Source organism: Schistocerca piceifrons, chromosome 5 (assembly GCF_021461385.2).
Source record: "Schistocerca piceifrons isolate TAMUIC-IGC-003096 chromosome 5, iqSchPice1.1, whole genome shotgun sequence".
NCBI classification, from domain to species: Eukaryota; Metazoa; Arthropoda; class Insecta; order Orthoptera; family Acrididae; genus Schistocerca; species Schistocerca piceifrons.
In genome coordinates this window covers 649,686,196-649,696,989 of record NC_060142.1, presented here as the reverse complement: position 1 = coordinate 649,696,989, position 10,794 = coordinate 649,686,196, and positions in this window count along the sequence as shown.

Below are 10,794 nucleotides of genomic sequence, written 5' to 3'. Positions count from 1 at the left end.
CTTAATACGAGCACTTCGTTTTTGATCGTCCACTCTTATTATTCCCTCTTGGTTGTTGTACATATTGTATATGACTCGTCTCTCCCTATAGCTTACACCTACCTTTTTTAGAATCTCGAACAGCTTGCACCATTTTATATTGTCGAACGCTTTTTCCAGGTCGACAAATCCTATGAAAGTGTCTTGATTTTTCTTTAGCCTTGCTTCCATTATTAGCCGTAACGTCAGAATTGCCTCTCTCGTCCCTTTACTTTTCCTAAAGCCAAACTGATCTTCACCTAGCGCATTCTCAATTTTCTTTTCCATTCTTCTGTGTATTATTCTTGTAAGCAGCTTCGATGCATGAGCTGTTAAGCTGATTGTGCGATAATTCTCGCACTTGTCAGCTCTTGCCGTCTTCGGAATTGTGTGGATGATGTTTTTCCGAAAGTCAGATGTTATGTCGCCAGACTCATATATTCTACACACCAACGTGAATAGTCGTTTTGTTGCCACTTCCCCCAATGATTTTAGAAATTCTGATGGAATGTTATCTATCCCCTCTGCCTTATTTGACCGTAAGTCCTCCAAAGCTCTTTTAAATTCCGATTCTAATACTGGATCCCCTATCTCTTCTAAATCGACTCCTGTTTCTTCTTCTATCACATCAGACAAATCTTCACCCTCATAGAGGCTTTCAATGAATTCTTTCCACCTATCTGCTCTCTCCTCTGCATTTAACAGTGGAATTCCCGTTGCACTCTTAATGTTACCACCGTTGCTTTTAATGTCACCAAAGGTTGTTTTGACTTTCCTGTATGCTGAGTCTGTCCTTCCGACAATCATATCCTTTTCGATGTCTTCACATTTTTCCTGCAGCCATTTCGTCTTAGCTTCCCTGCACTTCCTATTTATTTCATTCCTCAGCGACTGTATTTCTGAATTTCCCGGAACATGTTTGTACTTCCTCCTTTCATCAATCAACTGAAGTATTTCTTCTGTTACTCATGGTTTCTTCGCAGCTACCTTCTTTGTACCTATGTTTTCCTTCCCAACTTCTGTGATGGCCCTTTAGAGATGTCCATTCCTCCTCAACTGTACTGCCTACTGCGCCATTCCTTATTGCTGTATCTATAGCGTTAGAGAACTTCAAACGTATCTCACCATTCCTTAGTACTTCCGTATCCCACTTCTTTGCGTATTGATTCTTTCTGACTAATGTCTTGAACTTCAGCCTACTCTTCATCACTACTATATTGTGATCTGAGTCCATATCTGCTCCTGGGTGCGCCTTACAATCCAGTATCTGATTTCGGAATCTCTGTCTGACCATGATGTAATCTAATTGAAATCTTCCCGTATCTCCCGGCCTTTTCCAAGTATACCTCCTCCTCTTGTGATTCTTGAACAGGGTATTCACTATTACTAGCTGAAACTTGTTATAGAACTCAATTAGTCTTTCTCCTCTTTCGTTCCTTGTCCCAAGCCCATATTCTCCTGTAACCTTTTCTTATACTCCTTCCCCTACAACTGCATTCCAGTCGCCCATGACTATTAGATTTTCGTCCCTCTTTACATACTGCATTACCCTTTCAATATCCTCATACCCTTTCTCTATCTGTTCATCTTCAGCTTGCGACGTCGGCATGTATACCTGAACTATCGTTGTCGGTGTTGGTCTGCTGTCGATTCTGATTAGAACAATCCGGTCACTGAACTGTTCACAGTAACACACCCTCTGCCCTACCTTCCTATTCATAACGAATCCTACACCTGTTATACCATTTTCTGCTGCTGTTGATATTACCCGAAACTCATCTGACCAGAAATCCTTGTCTTCCTTCCACTTCACTTCACTGACCCCTACTATATCTAGATTGAGTCTTTGCATTTCCCTTTTCAGATTTTCTAGTTTCCCTACCACGTTCAAGCTTCTGACATTCCACGCCCCGACTCGTAGAACGTTATCCTTTCGTTGATTATTCAATCTTTTTCTCATGGTAACCTCCCCTATGGCAGTCCCCTCCCGGAGATCAGAATGGGGGACTATTCCGGAATCTTTTGCCAATGGAGAGATCATCATGACACTTCTTCAAATACAGGCCACATGTCCTGTGGATACACGTTACGTGTCTTTAATGCAGTGGTTTCCATTGCCTTCTGCATCCTCATGTCGTTCATCATTGCTGATTCTTCGTCCTTTTGATGCGGCACTGGCAAGCACTGGAAAGCTGGACGGAGTGGTCACGCCAATTTGGATTCCATCTCGCCGCCTACAGAATTCAAGGAAATGAGCGGCAGCCATTTCTCGTTTCCACCATAGGCGTCCAGACGTGCCGTGTGATAGTGAAATTATTTCCCCGACGCGACGTAGCTACTCTGTCCTACGACGAAATTTTGTGTGCATTAGATGCATATTTCAAAGAATCAGTCAATGTAGTTGCCAAACGGTAGACCTTCTTTCGTACAAAACGTACGGCAGGTCAGACTAATAGGGAGTGGGTTGCAACCTTGCAAGGCCTTACTAGGGATTGCGCTTTTGAGTGTGAATGTGGACTCCCTTATTCAGATACTATGGTACGTGATGCAATTGCACAGAACGTTTCTGATGTTCGTATAAAGGAACAGATTTTAAAACTAGTCAATCCCTCCCTTCAACAAGTGATGGATATATTGGATCGGCAAGACACACTTGACTTTGCTCAGGAATCATTTGAAACTTCACCGGTCGTGTGTCACATTCACCGGCCCGCCAGGCGTGCTGCACGGAACAGTAAACAGCCCTCGTGCCCATCCGCGCATCTGCCGCCCAGCTCTCAGCCACGTGTGCCGCGCAAGCAAGCAAATGCAGTGCTACAATCATGCCAGCAGTGTGCTACTAGACATTCGCGTGAGAATTGCCTGTCACGCCAGGCTGTTTGCTTTTTCTGTAATAAAAAAGGACATGTTCAAAGTGTTTGCCAGAAAAAGCTCCAATCGTAAGTTCCAAACCATTCCAGGCCGTTTGCTTCACGCCGGAATCGAACCCAGAACACTCATGCTCGTGAACCTTCGCTCATGGAAATTCATGTAGTTCATTCCACTCCGCCCAGTGCTACTCTCTATAACGGTGACTGTGTTCGTCCCACAAATAGTGTGCGTCGACATCGACGGAAATCCCGTCACATCACAAGTGATTCTGTACCAGTGTCAGTTCACGTTGCACGAGACAGTCGCTCTTGTCGTCAGCAGTACAATAAACTTTTTGTAGACTTGGACATTCATGGCAACGTGATACCATTCCAGCTCGATACCGGAGCTGCAGTTTCCTTGATCAATCACGACACGTACAAACAGCTGGGCACCCCTCCGTTGCGTGCCACAAATGTTAATTAGTTATTCAGGACAAGCTATCCCTGTGATAGGACAGTGTAGCCTTCTTGCAACATACAAGGGACAAACAAAACTTGTGTCATTGTACGTCCTTCGTTCTTCCTCTGCAGTGAACTTGTTTGGTTTCGATTTATTTCAGTTGTTTAACTTGTCTATCGTAAATCAGGTCCTATCAGTGAACCAGACTGTGCCTTCAGACAGTGTTTCTCGTCTATGTGCAGAATTTGCAGACATTTTTGCACCGGGCCTCGGTTGCGCTTAGAACTATAAAGCACATTTGGAACTGAAAGTAACCGCGCAACCGAAATTTTTCAGAGCATACAATGCTCCCCACGCATTGCGTGATGAGGTTGCAAGAACATTACACGATTTGGAATCGCAAGGTGTAATTGAACGTGTGCAGGCTTCTCTCTGGGCATCACCCTTAGTAATTTTGCAAAAACCTTCCGGAAAATTGAGACTTTGTGTGGACTTCAAGGCAACAGTGAATCTACAACTAGTGATTGCAACTTCTCCTTTACACCACCCGGAAGATATTTTTGACAAACTGTGCCCGGGTAAATATTTTTCGAAGTTAGACCTAGAAGATGCGTACTTGCAAATACCGGTGGACGAAGACTCCCAGCGCGTTTTGGTGGTTAACACGCATCTTGGTTTGTACCGATTCAAACGGCTGCCATTCGGGTGTGCATCTGCCCCTGCATTGTTTCAGCAATATCTACAAACTGTTTGTGCGTCGGTCCCTACTGCAGCAAACTATCTGGACGATATTGTGATCTCTGGAAAGACGGAAGAAGAACATTTAGCCAATCTCAGAACATTATTTCAGGTCTTGCGACAAAATGGTCTTCGCTTGCGGAAGGACAAATGTGTGTTTTTTGCTCGGGACTTACCCTATCTGGGCCATGTACTCAATGCCCAAGGCATACATCCCAGTCCAGAGCACCTCCGTGCCATACAAGACTTGCCTTCGCCGCAGAATTCGAAGCAGCTACAGAGTGTGCTGGGAAAAATCAATTATTATCATCGCTATGTGCGCCACGCCTCTTCCATTTCAGCTCCGCTTCATCGCTTACGCCGTACAGGTGTTCCGTTCGTCTGGACGACGGAATGCGAACGCGCCTTTCGCCAGTTGAAACCGGCGTTGCTTTCCAATACTTGCCTTACGCCATTCGATCCCCAGAAGCCCCTTTTGTTGATGGTCGATGCATCGGATTTCGGGATCGGTGCTGTGCTTGCGCACAAAGATGGATCGCATGATCGCCCTATTGCCTTTGTGTCCAAATTGCTCTCGTGTGCGCAAAGAAATTATTCACAGATCGAGAAAGAAGCTTTGGCTCTCGTATTTGGTGTTACTAAGTTTCATGATTTCTTGTATGGTCGTCACTTTACCATCATCACAGACCACAAACCTTTGACATCGCTTTTTCATCCGAACAAGCTTGTCCCTCCACGTACAGCGCAGAAATTCATTCGCTGGTCAATTTTCCTCTCGCAGTACCGCTACGATATCTTGTATCGGTCCACTGCTAAGCACGGGAACGCCGATGCGTTGTCCCGTTTGCCTGTTGCTGAGGATAGAGCATTCGATTCCTCCGAACTTGCTTGCATGTTCATTGATTCGGAAACCGATGACGTGGTCGAATCGTTTCCGATTGATTTTCGTCGTGTAGCTACAGCCACAGCTGCTGACCCTATCCTTGCTACCGTTCTGCGTTTTGTTGCCACGCAATGGCCCTTGTCGAAGTCACGGATCGGGGATCCGTTGGTTCGCCGATTTTTTGCTCACCAGGAGAGACTTTTTGTACGACGTGGTGTTTTGCTGTTGCGTTCTGATAATGATCAATCCAGGGTCGTTGTCCCACGTTCGTTACAGTCCTCTGTCTTACGGCTTCTCCACCAAGGACATTGGGGTATAGTGCGAACGAAACCACTTGCTCGTCAGCACTGTACTTGGTTCGGAATCGATGCTGCGATTACGAATATGTGCTCTTCTTGCATGGCGTGTGCCGAACAACAATCCGCACCACCGCGGAAATTCTTTGCATGGCCAACAGCCACTACCCCTTGGCAACGCTTACACATCGCTTTTGCTGGTCCATTCCGAAATGCTCGATGGTTGGTTGTTGTCGATTCCTTCAGTAATTTCCCTTTTGTTGTCCGGATGTCTTCCACGACGTCTTCTGCCACCATCCAAGTGTTATCCGCTATCTTTTGCATTGAAAGTCTTTCACAGACTATTGTTTCCGACAATGACCCACAATTCATGTCCGCAGAATTCTGCAAGGCCAATGGTATTCAACATCTGACGTCCGCGCCGTTTTCGCCGCAGTCAAACGGTGCCGCTGAACGACTGGTCAGGACTTTCAAGTCCCAGATGTTGAAGTTGAAAGAGTCTCATTCTCGGGAGGACGCCTTATTGCTCTTTTTGTCCACGTATCGCTCTCAGCCTCGAGATGGTCGCTCGCCGGCTGAGTTGCTCCACGGTCGTCTTCATCGAACCTTGATGTCTTTGCTACATCCGCCGCATCAGGTTCGTGTGCAGCGGCAGACACCTGCTTTTGCCCCAGGCGACGTTGTATACTATCGCAACTATCGAGGTTCACGGCGTTGGCTCGCAGGGCGCATTCTTCGCTGCCTCGGCCGCGCTATGTATCTGGTTTTGGGGGCCTCTGGTGAGGTGCGTCGGCATCTCAATCAGCTACGCCTCTGTCGTCGCACGGGTTCTGCCGCTCCCCGTCTGCTTTCAGCGACGGTGCCGTCCGGTCAGCGACCTGGGGACCCATCTACTGGCTCGCCTCAGCCCCAGGTGTTACCGACGATGAGTTTCCTTTTGCCCCATGGCGACGCGCCACCACCACCGCCGCCGCCGCCGCCTGTTCTCCCGCCGGCGACCCCCGCAGTGGACGTGTCGCTGCAACCGCCGGGCGCCTCCCTGGGTCACGCGTCGCCGATCGCTTCCCGTGACCAGCTGTCCTCCGACATGGAACTCTTGCCCGCTCCGGACCACATGGCGTCTTCGCCCGTCGGGTGCCCCGACCCGATGGAGGTCGACCCTTCGGTATACACCGCATGTTGGCGTGCACCCTGGACTAGGTTTTCAGGCGTTTCCTAGCTCCCCTCGGACTGAATGGCAGGGTGCGGGTGGCACAGCCTCGCCTGTTGTTAGGCTCCCCACCTCGTCGCATACGTCAACATGGGGTCCTCCCCACGGCGGGCGGAAGCCTTATAACACAACCGTACGCCGATTTGCGGGGGAGGAATGTGGTGTCACCGCCAGACACCACACTTGCTAGGTGGTAGCCTTTAAATCGGCCGCGGTCCATTAGTAGACGTCGGACCCGCGTGTCGCCACTGTCAATGATTGCAGACCGAGCGCCGCCACACGGCAGGTCTAGAGAGACGTCCTAGCACTCGCCTCAGTTGTACAGCCGACTTTGCTAGCGATGGTTCACTGACAAATTACGCTCTCATTTGCCGAGACGATAGTTAGCATAGCCTTCAGCTACGTCATTTGCTACGACCTAGCAAGGCGCCATTATCAATTGCTATTTATCTTGTGATGCATCTACCGTCAGACCGATGTTCACCAATTATGGATTAAAGTTAAGTATTCCAACAGATACGTACTATTTTTGCTAGTCTCATATCGGTGATCTGTTCCAGACCTCACGCCATCCTGCTTGAGCTTAAACGTGTGCCTTTCGGCTACCCGTCACTGTGAATTGGCTGTCTTGCCACAACATTAACTTTGTATTTCGCAAACTTTCCATCAGAGAGACAATTTAACCAAAGGTTCACAGGTGTCTTATTTAGGGCAGTTCAACCCCAAGACGAGTTTGAGCCAAGACATGTCGACGAAGAGGAACCACATTTGAGCCCGAACATCTTTAGGATGTTAGCTCGCACCGTGACAGTATCTTTCGACAATGTAATGGTTCAAATGGTTCTGAGCACTATGCGACTTAACTTCTGATGTAATCAGTCGCCTAGAACTTAGAACTAATTAAACCTAACTAACCTAAGGACATAACACACATCCATGCCCGAGGCAGGATTCGAACCTGCGACCGTAGCGGTCGCTCGGTTCCAGACTGCGGCGCCTAGAACCGCACGGCCACTCCGGCCGGCGACAATATAATGAATGACCGCATGTTGCCCATGCTGTCGTCCGCTACCGGGATACAAAGGGTGGTAAACTGTTGCTCTGGAGCGGGTACTGAACGACAGCACTAGACACAAGAGTCGAACCTTGACGTCTTTTAAAAGAGTTCGAGCTAGTGTGCAGCACCACGATTGCAAAGTCTGTCGCCCGTTGAAAGTACCTGGTGTGCGTTACCGTGAGACAGGCAGGCTAACAATTGCCAGCCACTACGACTGATATGTTCTAGCACGTAGTGAAGGCAGCATGAAGTGACACACTAGTGAATATCAACGAAGGTCAGCTGGACTCCATCAATTCACAGCCAGATTGAACCACTGTTGTTGCTAGAGATGACTGACATTTTATGTTATATTTCGCACCTTGTATACCCCGAACTACGCACAAATTGATTCATATTCTCTTCCCACTCTTGTGCATCAGAATATTTTATTTTACATGTTTAAATGTTTTCGAAGTTGCACCAGGTGAACCCATAACAAAGAAAGCTAGCTGTGAGCCCATGTGCCGATCGGTATGTAATAGACGTCAGGGCATTAGGCGAGCACTGCATTGCACTGAGAAAAACAGAAACACAAACGTCACAGTGTTTCATAATACGGCAGTGCGAAGTAACACTTTGCTATCTCAGCGCCAGAATGCCATTGTAAAGTCAGATGTAAGCAGAACGACCCGAGCTCGACGACACAGGCGCGAGGAGCGCTGATGGGACCGATAAATGAGGGCGACTGCGTCCATACATCCGCAGCCACCACATCACAGGCGAGGGATCGGCTCTTCAAATAACAAGGATTTTGGAGCTGAAGAATATATTGAGTTGTGCTGCCATTCTGTCCCTGTCACTAGAAACAGAGTGAATGACTGTTACTGAGCTTCGTGAAACCGCTACAAGCTGACTGCACATGATCTGCCAGCTATCTGTTTGCTCACTTTAAACGCGAGGCATACCACAGCCATGGTCTCCTGTTGCTGCCTAGTGGATTCATGATGGGTGAGAGGACTGGAGTGAGATCAGTCCTTCTACACTATACAGGATGGGCGTATGGGAAGGCGGCCATTTATTGGCGAAAGCATGATAAAAAGGGATCATATAGCCAGGCCTAGGGAGGTGAGGGCGAGCTAGAAAGTAAAGTATGGCGAAGGTTGGTGTCCACGAAAACTAAGTCCATAGTGCCGCAGCACCGGGAGGAGCAGAAGATGTTCACTGCTACAGGGCGCGTGTCAGACTCGCAGGAGAGCAAGAAAACAAGAGAGCGGGCCCGGCGATGGGCGGCTGGGTATATTCGATGCACCACTTAGCTTCCTCCACCCCGATTCGTCAGGACCGACAAAACCGTGCGGGCGGCATGGAACTTTCCAGAGCGCATAGCATACCCTCATCAGCACACGATGGAGGCACGTGGTCAAGGTGCCCTTCCTCGGTGCTCGCTTCCTGTTGCTAGACCATGGGTCGAAAGAATTTACAAGCAGCCGACGTTGCCGGCCGTGGCTTGGCCATAATGGAAAAATGAAGTTACCTCTGGGAGCTAATAAAATAAATTAAAATTTTCATAGCGATTGGCTCATCCTTTACACCGCTAAGGGACATGGCGAATGATGTTCAAGCTGTTATCTTCACACCAAACAGCCGTGGTGCCTTCGTGTAGCTGCCCTTGCCACCTCGTGAACATCTTAGTTGATCCGTGGTGGATGACACAATAACTAACACCCTGGACCACAGTCAGCTGTCCACAAATGGGGGTGTGATAGGCTGACTACGAGGTCGCTAACACCACACCACAGATTCGTCTGTGCAGGCGACACCTAGTTGTCCCCATGCTGCCGCCAGCACAACATTTAACTGTGGCGCTCAGACCTGTGGGTCAGTGACGAGTCGTCCGCACTTCGTCATGGCATGTGCTTATGCCTGGCCAACGACTGCGGTCCTGAAGACAGTTCTGTAATCTCGACGCAAGAAATAAATGTTTCAGCAGATACTGCTGTGGCACTGACGTCCACCCACTTACACTCTGTGCCTGGCTTCCTGCTTACAAAGCCACCCCAGCTCTCCGTATGCGACACTGATATAATGCAAAGCCACAAAGGCAAAATTTCGTTATGTGCTACCCTCCCTTCTGCTGCAATTCCTCTAAAACTACTACTGCTCTACTTCATATACCTCTGCATGATTACTCTGGAACTCAGACTCCAGTGTTCGGGAAAGGATGCATAGAGCAAGTCGGACTATTTCTCTTCTGTCACACTCCCGAATATATGTAGGAAAAATGAACACGTAAATCTTTCAGCGCGATCACTGATTTCTCTCATCACTAAGGCCATTTCTCCCTACGTAGGTGGAAGTTAACAAAATACACTCATGCTCATAAATTAAGAATAATTGAAGAATGTCGTACCACACATCGTGGCACTACACAAAACTGGCGCTAATATCAAAGGCACATAGGGAACACACACGACACAGATTTGTAAGTCCACGGTATTGGTGATAAGTTGAGAAAATCGTCCCGAAAGACATGTGCTCCAAAACGCCACTGTTTCCTGCGCATGTACCCCGACATCAATATGGGATATGATCACCATGCACAAGTACACAAGCCGCACACCGGGTTGGCACACTCTGGATCAGTTGGTCGAGGAGCTCCTTCCCATTCTTGCACCATTGCCTGTCGGAACTGCTCAAGTGTCGTAGGGGTTTGAAGACGTGCAGTGATACGTCGACCGAGAGCATCCCGGCCGTGTTCGATGGGATTTAGGTCTGGAGAACAGGCAGGCCACTCCATTCGCCTGATATCTTCTGTTTCAAGGTACCCCTCCCCGATGGCAGTTCGGTGGGGCCGTGCGTTATCATCCATCAGGGGAATGGTGGGACCCACTGCATCCCTGAAAAGGCCTGGTGCAAAATGACGTCCCGATACACACGACCTGTTACAGTACCTCCGTCGAAGACATGCAGGGGTGTACGTGCACCAATCATAATCCCACCCCACACCATCAAACCATGACCTCCATACAGGTCCCATTCAAAGACATTAAGAGGTTGGTATCTGGTTCCTGGTTCACGCCAGATGAAAACCCGGCGAGAACCACTGTTCAGACTATATTTGGACTCGTCCGTGAACATAACCTGAGACTACTGTTCGAATGACCATGTACTGTGTTCTTGACACCAGGTTTTACAGGCTGTACTGTGACCAGGGGTCAGTGGAATGCACCTTGTAGGTCTCCAGGCGAATAAGCCATTGCTGTTCAGTCGTCTGTAGACTGTGTGTCTGGAGACAATT